At 28.1% G+C, this 18,674-nt stretch overlaps 1 protein-coding gene across 4 annotated transcripts in view; it reads right to left on the bottom strand.

The window, feature by feature from the left end:
- LOC129983823 (LIM domain-binding protein 2-like) overlaps window positions 1-18,312 on the bottom strand; it is a 125,828-nt gene extending 107,516 nt beyond the window's left edge. For 2 of the 4 annotated variants that reach the window (XM_056093474.1, XM_056093475.1), the window contains exon 1: window positions 18,026-18,309. The gene's annotated coding sequence lies outside the window, so the exon portion shown is untranslated. Of the gene's footprint in view, window positions 1-18,025 lie in introns of all 4 variants that reach the window. The other 2 variants (XM_056093472.1, XM_056093476.1) reach the window with 2 other exon arrangements.
- Window positions 18,313-18,674: the final 362 nt, after the last annotated feature.

The following is an 18,674-nucleotide window of genomic DNA, read 5'->3' as shown; positions in this document are numbered from 1 at the left end:
AAAATATATTCTACTTTTTAGCATAAAAGAATACTTTTTAAAAATCTTTTTTTTTTTTTTTTTAATTTTCTATCTTTCAGTTTCTTTGCTTTTTTAATGCTTTTTTTATAATTCATAACCATAATTTTCACAATATTTTCTCAAATTCATTATCAATTACCGTCTTTTACATGGGATAAAATTTAATTAATAATATTTAATTAATTAATAACTAAGAATGGAATAATTTGCATTGCAGTTTTTTGATAATAAGAATATTGTCTACTTTTTGCATAAAAGAATACTTTTAAAAACTGTTTTTTCATTTTCTATCTTTTTGTTCATTTTCAACATGTTTTTCATACTTCATAACAAAAATTTTCACAATATTTTTTTCAAATTCATTATAAATTAACGACTTTTACATGTAAACAAAATTTAATTAATTAATAATTAAGAATGAAATATTTTGCATTCTCATCGGAACACATAATTACCCAGAATTTCAGATTTCTAATATATCAGAAAGCAAATGAAAAATCAATTAAAAACATACATTTTCAGACATGAAATTAATTAATTAATTGAAAACATGCAAAAAGTGAATTTAAGATCAAAAGGAAATTTGAAAGCCCATGCCTCCAGATTTAGCTTAGAAAGAATAAATATGGCAACCCTGTTGGGAGAGTTCTTCCTTCTCAACCAAAAGGGGATAATCGCCAGCTCTTTTTAAAGAGATTCGTGACGAACCCCCATGTGCAGTCTGGCAATAAAATCGGTAAAAGATTCCGATTTTGTAGAAAATAGTTTATTTACTGTGTGAGATTCTACTAGAAACGCAAATCTCTGTAGGAACTCGGAATTAATAACTGCTCAAAATGAGCAGACGATATTTTATTATCTTCTAACACGTAAACGGCATTGCCAGGTTCATAAGGGAATTAAATTAGAATAATAAGGTCTGAGGATTGCATGTGCGTTAATTACAGTGCAAAAGTTTATGACTGAATATTAGGAAGATAATTAAAATCGTTAATTGAAAATGAAGTGAAAAACGTTAACGTTTGTATAAGAAAAAGAATTTTTAGTTTGTAAATATGAAATCAATAGTTTCACGAAAATATAATTTTGTCACAAGATTTGTCAAAAAATAATTTGGATATAGGAAATAATTATAAGTTACTTATAAGTTACAATTATTTATAAATTAAAATTATGAAAAAAGTTAAATTCATAAGGTATTAAGATTGATTTTTTTTTACTTAACTATTCATAAAAAGTATTTAATTTACCATTGCTAAAAGCATATAATTTACTCTTCATAAAAAGTATTAATTAGGAATGTATATTTACATACAACAGTTCAAATATTATTAAAATGCTTTAACAATGCATTAAAAATCTGAAAGCTAAAATAATGTTATTGATCGAAATAATTCACTAAAATATATTTAATTTACTAATTAAAATAGTTAAATATTAATTATTCAATTTAAATTAATTAAAATCGTTTCAAATCTTATTAATTTAAAATTAGCAATTTACTTTAAATTATTTCAACGATTAGAGATATTATTTATTAAGGAAAAGACATGCATAGTTTAACCATTAAATTTTTTAAAAAAATTAACTTTATACTCCATCATCGTTTGTATTGTTATTAATTTTTAATGGCAGTTGTAAATCGAATATGGATGATAAAAAGGCATTAAAATAAATTAATTAAAAGCCATAATTATTAAAAAATGTCTATATTTAAAAAATTTTCTATTTACAATTTAGGTATGCAATGAATCATTTAATTAATTAATTATTAAATTTTTCTATATTAAATCAGTAGAGGCAAACATAAAAATGATGCAAAACTGCATCTTTGGTTAAAACAGAAAATACAAAACATTTTTACAGTTTCTAATTCATAATCATTCAATTCTGCATTTTTTTTTATTTTTTTTTAGTTTGTGAAATTAAAAGCTTTAAAGGAATTACACAAATGTAAGTTCATTTTGTGTGTATTCCAGGAAAGATTTATAGAAAATGGGAAAAATTTAAAAGTTATTTGCGGAACAAAATCTTTACAGAAATATCTATTGAATGAATATCAGAAATAAATTTATGTCATGGGAAAATAAATGAAATGAATACATGTGAAATGCATCTTTCTGCTGAATAAACAATGAGATAGCAGATGAATTTGGAACAGTAAATAAAATTTCAATATCAAATGAAGGATAAAAAAATCGTTTGAAAGATTTTGCATTGTTTTTATTACACATTTTCAACAAGATTAAAAAGGAATATAATCTGAATGCCATTTCAAAAGAAAAAAAAAAACTTTTACTTATTGATTTTCATTATATAGATTTCTAAAATATAATTTTCAAATAATGATTCAGTCATTCGATTTAAAATTATTCAGATATAAATAAAAATGTGATGAAATCTGATTAACATCTATAATTTTAATGATAAAACTACATGTTAAATTTTAACTATTTAGTCTTTTAAGTTATCATGTACAAAGAGCATGGACGTGCGGACAGACTTCCGCATGATAGATGGATATAATCCAAAATTTGATAGAATTAATAATATAATTTTAATATCAAATTCATATACCAAATTTTATGCTTCTAGCTCTTTGCATTTTTGAGTTATAATATCCATTATATGAGTATATCATATATTTTTTTTAATTCTTTCATTCTTTAAAAAATATTGTAATCGTAAAAAAAATTCGAAATCGAGATTTTGAAGAATTTCTGCGTTTCGAATCTTCTAAAATTCAAAAAACAGAATTTTGGAATTATGCCTGTCTGTTTGTTTGTGAATACGATAATTCAAATACGACATGAGTTTGACGAACGGAACTTTGAATATGGAACTAAACACCAAATTGCTAAACTTCTATTAGAATTTGAACAAAATTTTCTAATACAGAGCTTTGTTATTTCGACTGATTCATCCACATAGACTAATTTAACAAGCTTCAATGCTTCTTATTAAAAGAAGAAAATGAAAGTTAGATAAGAGATACGTTTTCTATTTCGAATTCTGAAAAAAAAAAAGAAAAAAAAAAGGATATACTTATAAATATTTCATGTGATAGAAATCTCATGAATGAGTTAAAAAAAATCAGTAACTCATGGCTAAAAATAAGATAAGAATGTAAATACATTTCCGCCAAAGTGATGTCTTTCAGTACATTCATATCTAATCTTTGAGAAACTATTTTCAAACATGCTATTAATTAAATATAAATATAGGACAAGGTTGCTACTTGTATTTGATTTATCCTTGAAATAATAAAGTAAACTCTAAACAAAAATCGGTTACAATGAAACAAGTTCGCACATAACATTATATTTTTATCAAGAATCATGATATTTTCAATTAAATATTATTACCAATTATTTATTACAATGTATGTAATAATTTCGAATTTATCTTAGTTCTAAAAATAATTCTTCTAATCACTCGAAATCCAGCTTCACTTTAACTGTAACTTTTGAGATGTGCGAGCTATTATTTTATCCATGGAACTAAAATGCTATGTCAGCAAATTCTTTTCAAAAACTATATAAGCTCAAAATACTCTCTCTCTCTCTCTTCTCTCTCTCAGTACGATACATTTATAATAGTTTGAAAAAAGAAATCTTGACAAAAGGTAAAAACTGTGAATGAAGAATAAAATGTATGAAACAAAATGTCATGAAGAATAAAAATTGTTAAAGAACTTCACAACTGTTTTTTAAGCATGTTTCACATACACAACACAAACATACATCACTAACATGCACACACATACACGCATGCATGCGCACACACACGTACATATAGACACGCACGCATATACAGACGCATATACAGCATACAGATATATACACAAACGCATATACAGACACATATATTATTATTACGATGTAAAATTTTTATTTTCGAATACAGTAGAATTACATAATTTTAAAATATTTTATTCATCAATTAAAAACTCTCCTTTTAGGATGCACTCATTTTTAACTGGAAAATACATTTTATAACGACACATATACTTCTAATTCGCATTTATATGGTAAAAAACTTTAAAGGATTCAAAATCTTTGATCAATTTATCATCGTTAGTAAACGAATCAACAAAAATTTGGAATTTACTAATTAAAAATAAACACCACGCCATTTTCACCCATTTCAATAATCAATAAAGACAAACAAATTTACAAATTTTACGCCACCAGTATGGTGAATAAATCAGCTTTAATGTCACTTTTCATACTTTTATACGCCAAGCGACGCAGAAATTATTCCAAGAAATGCTTATACAGGCGCAGATTACACTTCATTAATACGAAGGCTTCGGAGTCCTTTTGAAAAGACTTAAATGAACTGCACCCGATCATATGCAGATGAGTAAACGTTATGAATTTCAATGGAAATCTGAATAAAGACGCCCTCCTTTAAAGTAGATGCGATGGAAGGATTTTAATATGGACGATGGAAATGGATTTAAAAGAATCCTTTTGTGCGCGAGTGACTGATATTAAAATTCTGTCGGCTCTGTATTTCGAACGGTAGAAATAACATTGATCAACTGTAAACGGAGATGCAAACAAGCACTTTTGAAAGATTTGTCTTTAATTTTTATTTTATTCTTCTAATTTATATGATGTGTTGATGAATATTCCAAGATTAGATGAATTGATGAATGAAGTCTTTTAAGTCATTTAATGAACATAAATTATCAAAATTTGATGAAAAACAATGCGATAGAAAAGTCTGACATAAATGTATTTGATATATTGCGTTCCATGCAAATCTTAATATCGATAGATAATATCAATAATAAGATACATATCGATATTAAGATTTATACGGCGATTTTGATATAGCACGATTTCGATATCGAAGTACGGTTTTCACACGGAATATTTTTAATATGTCTCGGAATTTTCTGTTGCACTGTTTTGATTGAGAAACATGCCTTATTTCCGTATTACATGAAATATATTAATATTGCATAAGGTTTGTCCGTAGAAAAAAAATTAAAATTAATTAAATAAAATTAAAATAAACATTACAGTTAATAGTTTTAATTTATATTCATTAACTTCGTGTATAGAAAATAATTAAACTGTACACAGAATGTACAACAATAATTTCATCTAATATTTTTAAAAAATATGAAAGATTAAATTCTACTTAAATGTAATTAAAAAAAAAAAGAAAATAAATATTTTTCAAATTTTAAAATGAAAGAAACTTTTCAAAAGTCAAAAAACGGTACCGTCCAACTAATCATAGTCACTTTATACTAAAATAACTAATGATAGTTTTCTACATACAGAATTGAATATCATTAAAATGAATTATGAAACGGATTTGAAATTATTTGCTTGTAGCAGTAGCATTACTCTATTTTCTCTTTTAGATAATAGATGGCAATGCCTGATTACGTACGCATCTCATAGGGTACTGCGATTGTAATTGCAATGAAATGAGAAGCTGTTCAGTAAGAGATGCGCGCGTGAATGTCTTGTCTTGTCTTTCGTGTTTGTGTTTGTTTTGTGTGAAATGTGGCCATTAAAGAAAAGTTCCCGAAAACATACGCCCTCTTGCTTCCACTGCGGAGGTAATAATCATCTTCATTCCACCACACGTTTAAATAAGATGAAAATACTTCATTAAAAATTGAAAACGAATTTAAAAAATAAAATCATATCTTTAATATTTGCTTGAACAGTAAGAGACAATATTGTAATCGTCACAGTACTACAATCATAAGAAAATACGAAAAGAAAATATTGCAATCGTACAAAAATCTGATCTCTAGATTTTTATGAATCTTCACATTTTAGAACTCTTTCAGACAAAAAAAACAAACAAACCCGCTTATGGGAAAGGTAATTCAAGAACAAAGAAAGAAGTTAAATGAAATTTGGTATTTAATCTTAGGCCCGAACTGTGGCTTTAGGAAGAAATTTGTCAAAATGGATCTTCTGTAGATCCAGATCTCTCGTAGTCTAAAATATGAAATTTTTCCAAAATTATTTTTTTCGTACATGAATTGTATAAAAAGAAATATAGTAATTATAAATAAAAAAAGAAAAAAATCGGACTTGATATTTTGACAAATCTTCACATTTCAGACCTCTCCGAGTTCAAAAAACTGAATATTAAAATTTCATCTCTCTGTCTGTGGACACGTTAACTCAAAAAACGTGTAGAACCAGACGAATGAAATTTGGTATTAGGCTTTTATATCAAATACCTAAATTCTTGTCAAATTTTGATAAAAATCAATTCATAGGAAATAGTCTGACCGAGGACAAACAAGCACGATTAACTAACTACACACACATAAAGAGTTAGATAGATTAAATACAAAATTTTATCATATGCAAATCCATATCAAATTTTGAGTCAAATCCGTTGACTATCTATCAGTCTGTGCATTCATATGCATAAAACACAATACTTAAAAAAATGTAATGAATTAGATTTTAAAAAAATCGCATTGGTCCTGCAGCTACAATTGTAGTTCCATATAAAATTGATTTCAATTCGTTGATAAAAAGACATACAAAACGTATACTCGGTTTTCTTAATTATATTACGAAGAACAAAACGCTCATGTACGGGATACCAAAAATAAAAATCTGAGCATTCATGGCATTCACAACTTTTATGTTGAGGCAAGGAAGGACAACGCTATTATTAGAGTGTAATCGAGAAAGTTTCGCGGAGACCACTACCGCTGGTTTATAAAATAATGTAACGGCTAAAATTAATAATATATATGATTAGGGGGAAGGTAAAAGCTAACTCGTAAAGTCCTGTTTTGGAGAGATGTCGGTTTGTAAACTTGCAGACAGGTAATCAAGGTGTACAAGTTACTTCTCTCCACAATTATTTTTTTCATTACATTATAGATACTGAAATTTTTAACAACAGTTCCGACGACCGGAAGCAACAGTTCCGAAATAACGTTCAGACAATTCGTTTTTGAAAGACCTTAAGAACCCGAAAAAATAACTGAATTTTCGGTCATGGATGATATCAGACTTCAAAAGTTATGTTCAAAAAGCCCTTAATAGACCCCCCCCCGCGGAATAAGAAATAGAAGTAAAGTAGAAGAAAAGTATTCGGTAATAATAAAATAAATAGAAGAAAAGTATTCGGCATTCCAAGCAGCTTGGACAACTGAAAGGTCATTAAAAAATTTAAATTTGGAGTGAGTTTGAAACAAAGAACAGTGGAAATTCTTCAAGGGAATGAAAATCTTTACATTAAGGTGAAAGTTTTCTTTTCTTTTCTTTTTTTTTTAAATTTTTAATTACACCTCTCAGAAAAAATTCATCAATTAAAAATAAGATTGTCAACAGTGCACTTATAAATGAAAAGAACCACATTAATTTATTAATGATAAGGCAAGAATACTACAAAAATTACAGGAAATGCAACATAAAAGCCATTGTTAAATTTGTAAATTAAAAAAAAAACAATCACAAAAACCTGAAGTTAATATCAAAATTTAAATTTAGGTTTTACAATCTTAAATTAGCTGTTTGAAACTGTTACGAGCGTTGTCCCGGTTTGGAAAAATATATCTAATTTATATTGGTTTTAAATGATACGTCCCGAAGTGTCCTTCTTACTTCAGAAAAGATTAACCAAACTCAATACAAATTAGCCATTGAAGAATTGTTCTTCCCGACTTTTAAAACATATACCGTACTTCTGCAAATATAACATCCAGTCATACATTAATTTATGCTCTAAAAGATTGATTCATTAGAATTTATTTTCAGGGCATATTTTATTTTTTTAAATACAATTTACATTTTGTCATACAAAGGTATCATAGATCACAACTCTGAAAGATGCCATCCATTCAGTGTTGTGATACATTGATCTGTTCTGGCGATGCGTCTAATTTTGGTATTGTCACAAAGAATTGATTGAATATTAGCCCTAAGAACAACCAATCACTTCGTCAACAATCCGTTCGTAGATTATATCTTTCAACTCGGAAAATAATATCTGCCCAACTTGATCCGCAACACTTTCCTCGGCACTTTCTTTGTCCATCTACTGACCGAAAAAAACTCTGTCCGTACTTCCTTTAGTCTTTTTGGCTTATTTAGTCTTTTTGGCTTATTAGATTTCTCTTTGCAAAAACTTTTAGGATTCAAAACCCCAGGAATTTACCATGATACCGTTCTTGCAATTGACGGAATATCTCTTATACTTTTCATCTCAAAATAGTACTATCCTTTCTAAATCTAAATGAGGGCCAAATTATCGAATAGCCAAAGCAGGTAACTATTTAGGGATACCTTAATCTTGGGGGATGTCAGAGAATGAATTTTATTTTATTTCGTTTTTCATTTTTTTTCCATACTTTAATTTACAAAATTCGCACACTAGAATTTATTCAAATCATAATCAACTGGCATTTAAATTTTAGAACATTCTTCTTATTTTTTTTAATGCTTTCAGAATTTGTTTCTATTAGAGTGTAATTTCTGTTTATTTTTGTTGCTACGCATAAATTAAAAGACAAGGCACATGTTTTCGTTTAGAAGATTTAGATTGCGAACTTAGAAACTCGTTGAAATTCTTTTACCATTTTATTTAAAATTGCATTTAAATTTAGATTAAATTTTTCTTACATATCTTTAAAATTACTTTTAAAACCATATATCTTGAAAGTGACCGCCATTAAATGTTATGCCATTTTAATTTGATATAGTACTTACTGTTAGAAAATTGCTTACAAACATATAAATTAAAATCAATTACAATTGCATTGTCTGTAGACCTATCTAGAATTTAATCTGTCCCTATGCTTACAGAAGATTCTATTTAGACATAGCTATATACACGATTTATCTAATGTGCACGTGAGTTGTATCTGCAATTTGATTGGTCATTTAGCAACCGTTGCTTAGTTGATGATTTTAAATAGAGCTTCTTTAAGGAATGAGGGTTATATTACAGCAACATTAATTTTATTATTTTTATATTAATATCAACATCATTCCAGAATTTTAAATTAAAAAAAATAGAATAAGTTATCTTAGAGTTAAGAAGATATTTTTGGCAATAACATTGAATTCTTTCAGAATTCTTTTATATTGTTTCTATTATTGTTCTTGATGCTTTTAATATTCGTTCAAAATTTTTATCTATATTTATATTCGTATTTGTATTTACTCATCATTTTTATGTTAAAATTAATATAACTGTGAACATTTAAAAACACTGTTAATGATTCATTTGCCGTTTTTTAACTTTAATTTTACTGCAAATGTTATCCAGAGCTTGGATTCAATGTGGATTTAAGATCTTTACTATAATAATTCTAATTAGAACTATTTCGATTAACAGAAGTGTGGACAAAAATATGATAATTATTTCTTGAAAGCTGAGGAAAATGGTTATTTTGTTGTGTCTGATTTAACATAGAAATGATGCTAGGGCTTTTCTTTTATTATATTGTTCATAGAATATGGTCTTTTAGTGAAAAATAGCAGTTCAATAACCCCTTTGGATACTATTCACTTTTTTCAAGTGTATTCTCGTGCTATCATTAGGGTTGTCAAAAATACCAGACGTTCTTGATAGAACCTCTTTCCCATACCACATATCTACAGCTTTATAGTCTGAAGTGCAGGAAATCTATTCACCTCACCTTTGACAGCCATTTCAAGTACAGATATCGCGAGAAGATCTGGGTTGTTAGCGAAGTTGTTGTCAGTTAAATCTGCATGGTTTAAGCATCTCCATATCAGAATCATCAAAAGAGAAGAGCTATCAAATTGATATCTTTATCACTTATGATCGTTAAGGATCGTGATGTTCTTCCCAGGCAATTCACCGCATATGCTGCATGTCAATTCAAACCATTAGTGCATATGGGCATGATCTAATAATAAGCAGAAGAAATGGCTATAAGAGGCACATAGATCATTTAAAAACAACATTAATTAGCCGTCCTGGTTCTCTTGTGGTGTGATAAATGAACCCTCCACCCACCAGCTTTCTTTAGATATTTTCAAATTTGTAATAAATTTAGGGGAAAGAAAATAACAATATGGTCTTGAAACAAAAAATTAACCTTAATTGAAAATTGTTAGCATATTTTTTATATAATTTTTTGAAATTTTGTTTCTTATTTTTGTAATCTATCTGAGCAAAATTTTGACTTTTTTTATTAATGGTAAGAAAATAAATTTGAATAGAGAAAAATAATTATCTAGAATTCTAATCTAACCAATTTTCCAAGATAGAGATAGTATGCATTCAATTCTCCCAAATTTGGTTCGAACTATTCTTCCAAAGATTCTAAGGACTTTGAAGTAAGAAAAAGAAAAAGAAAAAAAAAGAAAAAAAGTCTTCTGAAAATTCTTATCAGTTTTGAACCCCTTTTAATGGTACCAAGCAAGGTATAATGCGTGCCTTACCCTAGATAAGAAGAACAGAACATAGAGATAATCCAACAATAGACTGCACTCTGACGTGTGGTCCCCTTAGGAGCACAGCCCAAATGGAAGTAATCGGTTTAATTGGATAAAAGCCCTGATAAGGAGGTGTAATTGACTAAATATGTCTATATATTTTAAAATTAAAATAACTGTTACTGAGATTAATACTAAGAGTGTGTATTTGACATTAATTTCTAAACAGATATCGTTTGAAAATTTTATAGTTTTTCAAATTTTGTTTTACAGAAAAAAAATGCAATATGTTCAGTTGATATGACTTTATAAGCAAATATTTGTAAAACAAAATTTGTGCAAAATGTTTCTAAAAAATTGTTACAAAATTTAATTTAAAAAAATTCAACAAAAAATTCGTTTTGCGGGGTACATTTAAAGTATAATTCTATATCAATATACTCAACAAATGAAACTCAAATTTGCTTTGATTATACGTTTGTTAAATGGGAAGGAAAAGTATTTCTTTCAAAACTATAACCTTCAGAAAAAAATTCATGCCCTAAAGAAGAATCACTACATAAATGCACTATCGAAAGCTTTTATGTCGTAAAGGTGAAATAATAATATCTATATTAATATATAACATATTTTGGGAGATACACACATAAATATATATATATGTGTGTAATGATATTTTAAAATTTAATTAATTTCCGAATTTTTATCTTAAATTAGGCAATGTTAACTTTATAATAAAATGTTCTTTTATTTACTGATTCAATTTTCACTTTTTATTTAGTTATCTTTAACATGCACACTAGAAAATGATGGCTTATACATTTTCTCACGCTCAGAGTGAAGAGACAAAAATCTTTTTTTAAAGATCCCCAAGTCTACAGGTGTCAAAGATATCCCTACCAAAATTAAGTAAACTAGTAAAATAACGGAAGGGGAAAATTTCTGTCACCTTGCTCTAGTATTACGATATGAACCGACATCAGTTTCTCATCACCGCTTTCTTGTACAAAAATTATGTTTCCCGTGGTGAAAGAAATTGGAATTAAAATATCAAAAGTCCCATCTTTACGGTCACGTACAGTTAAAACAGTTTACACACACGCCTATATATATATAAATGCATTTATTGTCCTCTAATATTTTTGTTTATAATGGCACTTGCCGTAGACAACCTGGCTGACGAAGTCAGCGATTTTATGCCCAGGGAGCGCATCTTGTTTTAGTAATGGCAACTTGGGCCAAGAGTACGGTTTAGCTACTCACGCATCACATTCGCTTGCACAACCCTTTTTACAGGGGGGCACATTCAGACATCTCACAGATAGAACAGATGAAGAGCAACCATGCCCGAACCGGGACTCGAGCCCGGGAAAGACGCGCTACCACTATGCCAGGACACCGGCATAGTGGTATGCCAGGACACCGGCACACTATAATATTAATATCGATAAGCAATAAATTGTTGTAGTTTTTGAATTCGAGGGTTCTAAATCTCCGGGCGCAGCGATTATTTTTTGCAGAAGCAGTAAGAATTGCAAATATAGTTCCTTACTGAGTTCAGTTAATATTAATGCTTGATCATTTCTTATAACTGATTTGTCTAAGATGGTCGAACAACTTCATTTCATAATACAATTAGAAAAAAAATGCTAAAAGTCATTCTTCAATTAAAAAAATAAATAAAATTTTCTTGAAATAACTTGGTTTTTTCTGCCAACAAATTTCAAAACAAATCCGTAATGCATTTCCCTTTAAAAAAGTAACATTCGTAAAGGAAAAGAGCTTCTTTATACAGCAAATTCTCCAGTAGCTTAAATGAGAATGAATATATACAGGCAACAAAATATATAAAGAATCAAATAAGGCTACTTCAGCAACAACTTCTGCAAACTAAAGTGCAAATGAAGACACCTAAAATATCTCATCCGGGCATTATTCGACTTTTACTCAAAAACATCAAGCCTTAGCTCTACATCACAAAATCCAATAAAGTCGCTCTAAACAGGTAATATAATTTCAGGCCAGGCGCCGACTAACTATAAGAAGATAACTTAGTAGGATGCTATTTACTTTCAAGATAAGTTCGCAGCTTTGAAGGCTGGACTGTGTGTAAGAGAAGCAAGCATCTAACTCAAAGAACTTAATTGGATTTTCAAAGACAGTTTCCGAGAATAGGAAAGATTCGGGGAATAAGAGCAGGGAAACTTGTTGGGACCTTAATTTTAGATCAGATCAGTCGCCCTAGGTTAAAATGCCTTCGCTCGGGCAAAAGTTTTAAATTTGAATTGGAAAGAAAGACGGGACTTCTTTGATTTGGCACAAATAAATGAGAAATGTGGGCAACAGTCAAATTCAGCTGAAGAAATTAAAAAAAATCAAATGAAATAAGTTTAAAAGTTTGCATTCCCTTATTGATGTGTTCTCAATTTTTCAATTCTCATATAACCAAGAAAATAAACGAAATCTTTGGAATAGGGGACACTCAGAAACTGTACCGCCGGAGTCTTTTTATTCTGAGTTGGAACTCAGTATAAATGCTGTAAGAGTAGAATTTTTAAGCTAAGAGTTAGTACAGTGTTGTACTGGTTAAGCAAGCTTTCTTGTTTTCTCGTATACCAAATATACAGAGGAAGTAATGTATCGTCAGAAAATTCGGATTTCTACGTTTCAGATCTCCATAAGTATGAAAACCTCTGCCGATAATGCTTCTTTCAGTGGCGGCTGTACACAAGAAATCCAAAAAAAACTCATGTTTAGAATTATGTCTATTTGTCTATGAACAGGATAATTAAAAAATTTTTTAAACTAAAGGTATAAAATTTGGTACATGGTCTCTCCACCAAGTTTATAGATCTCTATCGAAATTTGAATGAAACCTATACAGAGGAAGTCTGTCTGTTCATCTGTCCGAAACATAAGTTAATTACAAAATAATAATATAATAAAAAATAATATAACTACGAAACAAAGGGAATTAAACGGATACCATTTGGTACACAGATTTAACATCAAAAATGTATACATATATATCAAATTTTGAACCAAATCCATCAAAGGATTGACTGTCTATCGGTCTGTTCTTTCACATGCATGTAAACGAAGTAACTCGAAAATGGATATAAATATATGAAATCTAATATGTGATTTCATGACTACAATTTTTGCTCTTTGCCAGATTTTCGCTTTGATTGGTCGGAAAAAAGACGTCCAAAATACAATTCGATTTTCTGGTACTTTTGTATAAATCTCATTTCTAGCGATTAATCTTTAAAAATAAATCGACAATGGTCGCACTCTAAAAGTCTCAGGAATTTTCCCGAGTACGTTATATCTATAAAAGTATTGAATATTTTAAATATTCCTCCATAATGAAATTTTATGCACTTTAATTTCTATAAATTACAGCAGTCAAAATAGTGTAACTGTAAACGGAGAATGATTGCGTCCCAGAAATCTCGGAATTCCTTGGTGCTTATAATAAGAACTTTTATGAATAGTAGGTAATTTTTATGAATCTTTTTTTCTTGTTATATGATGTTATTTTTATTAATAATGACAAAAGAACATGATAAAACAATTATGAAAATGGAACAATGATACAGCAACAAAGAAGCTATAAAACAGTTCCTTACATTCCATTGTCTTCAGATTCCATAGATCACAGAAATAGTCACTGTCGTTCCTAGTATTTAAAAGCGAATTTCCATATATAGAATAATTTTTCTGTATATAGAAACGGTAGAGTAGGTAGCATTTTTTTTCATTTTGTTAAATTATTAATTATTATTATGGTTAATTATTAAATTATTTAGTATTTTGTTTAATTAAAACATTCGCGTAATTGAAAAAGGAATAAGAATCAAAAGATTCAGTAATTGAAAGTAAAATAACAGCACTTTTTAAATGTTTAAGAACCCATTTTAAGTGTAAAATAATAGTGAAAAACAAATATTATGAGATTTTGAGGGAAAAACTTGTTTTGACAATTTGTTCTTTTCCTTTTCTTTTCTTTTTCTTTAAGATTATAAGAGATACTGTAAGTATCTCAATTATCTCTCTCTTTCTTTTTTGATAAAACACATGCTTTTTCGAAAAGACAGGTCTAAATCGACAGAAGTACAAGGAAAACAAGAATAATATTTTTAGAATTAATTTAGCTTTTCGGGCAGTACAAATTATGTGTATAAACAATTTCATGTAAGTCGCACATTTTCAAAAATCATAATTTGAAAAAATAAACCAGTTCTTGAAATGCAATAGAAAAAAGTTATTTTAATGCAAAAATGTTTTCGTTCCAATATTTTTTTGACTTCGTGAGTGAAGTTCAAATATTCATGCAAGCAAACGATATTTTATTCTCATAACGATAACAAAAAATAATATAAAATTCAGCGCAAACGATGTTTTTTTTCCTCTAAGAACACTTAATCCACTCATAACTGTCTGTTTAAGCAGATACAGATAAATTGGTGAACAGAAAATGCCGACAGTCACTACAGATAGAATTTCAAACTTACAATCAAAATGTTAACAGAAACAAAAATTATTTTTTGCTGATTTCTTAACATGAAAATTTTATTAAAAATTCAGCATTAGTAACTATTTTTGCATCTTTTTGATTCAGTGGTTTCTTTAATATATATTCTTATATATACATACTATCCGTCTTTGTCGACTAATTGGTTCACTGAATTAATAGTTGCTAAAAATTTCATACTTTGTGAATGAATGTCTTAGTGATTTCCACAACAAAATAAATTTATATTACTAAACATTTAAGACATGAAATTTACACATGCCATTCTAAAGTCCCTTTCGTGTGATATTCCTACTATTTATTATTTTTAATTATTTCTTAAAATATTTCATTAAATGATCAAATTATATGTCACGCTTTAATACTTTTGCTGGACTTGCCTTCATCTTCCAACTATTAAAATAGTTATTGCAAAAACGTGTTTTATACGCCAGCTTAAAAGTATTAATATTTATTTAGATATTATTGTGATATATATATATATTTTAGATATTATTGGATGCCTCACATTATGTTCATTGATTTTTAATCGTCCTTGTTAATGCAAATTCACATAATGCTTCTGAGTCCTTTTCCTACCGTTGAGGGAGATTTTATCGCCTTTGGCGATCAGCTGGTTCGCCAAGACTATTGGTAATATTTAATTTTATTTAAATTGTATAGACATAACTTCATGTTCATGATTTCAGTAAATTGCCAGACATTAAAACCGTGTTATTTTAATTGTCTTACATATGCTCCGCTCATTGTGAACATGAGCCTTTCTAATGGAGATCAATCCCATGACGTCATAGTACAATTAAAAATGTAAATGTTCAGTTCATCTATCTTTAAATTTCACGGTATTGTATTTTAAATTTTTTTATGCATCTCGTACTACACAGATATTAACTCACCAGCTACTTATCCCGCAGGTTCGCAATCATTCCATTTTCTATTGCATCCCGCTTTTTTTTTACAGTTTTGTGTTTATTTTTATGATTACAGATGTTTATTATATCATATTATTGTCGTGCAACATATAGTATCAATTTAACTAATTAAAAATTATATTTGCATGCATATTATTTTAAAAATTATTTTTATCAAAAATTGGTTAATAAAGTTCTGTATTTTTCGAGAAATTAAGAGATATAAATTCTTTTGCAATTAATATTCTCATTATAATTAAAGGTTAAGTTGCAGACGATATTAAAGTATTGCATATAATACCTTACATAAAAGTATTTTTTAATACTAAAACATGCTTACATTTTTTTAATGCTTTTATGTTATACATGGTGGCATTCCATTAAGTGTCAAACATTAAATAGATTTTTACTTTCTCGTAAATGACGCCTACATTACGGAGCAGTTAGCAGCTAATTTAATATACATTAACCGTAATTTTCATGTTATAAGAATTTTTTATATTTAAGTACCTCAATACATCTTAACTTTTTATTTAAGTGCCTCAAATTCACAAGTTTTTGAAGTTTAAGAGAAAATTTTGGGACATTTAATTAAATGAGTAATTTTTAATTAATAAAAAATTATGACAATACGTGGCGACAATAAACTCTATAATTTAATTTTTCTTCCTGTTAAAATATTTTCTAAATATCAAATGTAAAATTTCCTATTTAGAAAAAGAAAAATAGAACTTTCCTAATCAACAAGAATTGCATATCGTTTTCAACAGATCTCATTTTCCTCGTGTGTCTTCAAAAGAAAGATGGAACCTAACCTTACGTGAATTTGTAATACGTATTTCTGTTGTTTTCATTTAATTTAAATATTTGTTATTTAAATTAAATGAAAATAACAATTTTATCTTATTTAGATTTTTTTTAATGCCTTGCAAGGCATACTATATTAATGTTTTTTAAATGCCTAGGAAGGCATACTATGGACATTTTAAACCTTCGCAGTTATTTACAATATAAAACAAAGAAATGTCACAAAATTATAAAATAAAATTTGAAAAATTTTATTAAAATTTTACTTTTCCAAAAATTGATAAAACGGAAAAACTGAAAAATTAACAAGAAGCTAGAAAAATGCATTAATTGTTAATAAATTGACAGAAATGAAATCTAATAAAAACCAGTCGATGAAAAATAGATACGATTTATATGTAATTAATTTATTTTTAATTTTACTATATTGTTATTAATACCTATACGGTAAAAACGTTTTTGCAAGTTCTGATATATAATTCCGCATGCATTTTATTAGATTACAATATTTTTTAAGAAATTCTCATGATAATTACTCTTACCAGAAATTACCAGAATAAATCAAAATATTTTACTAAAACATAGACAACAAAAATTAGTACGAAATGAACCACAGAAAGAAAAGAACAAATTCGCAAAGGTTATTTGAAAATAAAATTAAAAAACGTTTATTGAAAAACCATTTTGTTATTTCACAAAGGGAGAAGCATATTCATTTTATCATTAAACTAATACAACAAAAATATACTTATTATTAAATAAAACTATTCTTTTAAAATTAAAATAACTAAAAGGAATAAAAGTAAATAACTAAATTTGGTTAAAAAAAAAGTTAAAAATTTACCATAAACCAAATTAATAATTATTACAAGAATATATAAATATTTAAACAAGGTTTTGATTCGATAACTTACAAATAATTAATTTAAATTTCGACAAAATAAAATCTATCATGCAAAAAAAAAAAAAAAAAAATCCTACTAGATTTAAAATTACGTGGTAAACAAAGATTTCATACTTGGTTTGAAACATTTTTTTTAGTATTACATAACTGTAATAAAAAGTAAAATAAGATATTTGAGAAAAGCAATTAACTAATTATAAATCTTATTTTACGGAGTTGAATTAAATGTCTAAAAAGAAGTTTTATTTTACATATGTTTTGAAAAAATCTCTGATCTAAAATAGATATATAAATAAATTCTCCCATACATTTTGGAGAAAACTTATTATTACGAACTAAGGAAAAAGTTTTTAACAGAACAAAACTTTTCAATGCACTACAAAGAATATGGATACCTACACATTCACAAAAGTTTTCAAAACATACTCACGTTCATAATTTGCCTCCCCGCTTCGTTAATATTATCGTCTGCTTCTGGGCCCGTATGTACCGAAAACCACTCTTCAAGATGAGTTCTGTTTGCCTAACGTAAACAAATCTAACTCACCAACACTGCTGCTTTCAACGAACGGTAGCTCATCTAAGGGCGTCTTTGGCTCACCTCAGTCACACGCCAAACGGTGAGTTTGAAATTAACCCCCATTGTCCGACCGAGGTGCACTGTGGGTAGATGACGTCACCCTCCTCACACTCAATTGTATATTCCAAATAACGCTCGACCCTCCCTTTTTGTGTGGGAAAAGCAATCGTTTTGATGCTTTTTGCGATGACGCTCGAGCATTTCGTTCCATTCTTATTTCTGTATTTATCGCCTACTTGGCACGATTGTATTGGCGAGATCTCCCCTGCTGTTACGGAGGTTTGTTCAATGGAAGATGGTTTGGTTACCGGTTATTTCTGATTTTAATAAGGTGGGTTAGAAGGTAAATCACTAGGTGATTATTTGAAGTACTGTGAACTCTGTTGATCTGAAGTTCCCTTTCCAAATCTACTGAATGATGAAATTTGGAACCTGGCATTGCGTCTACTTTCTTTGTATGTAGATGAGGCAGGTTAAGTAATAAGATGGCTGATTAGAA

This window comes from Argiope bruennichi, chromosome 9, assembly GCF_947563725.1.
Source record: "Argiope bruennichi chromosome 9, qqArgBrue1.1, whole genome shotgun sequence".
NCBI classification, from domain to species: Eukaryota; Metazoa; Arthropoda; class Arachnida; order Araneae; family Araneidae; genus Argiope; species Argiope bruennichi.
The sequence above is the reverse complement of the archived record's forward strand: the minus strand, read 5'-3'. Positions and strand labels throughout refer to the sequence as shown.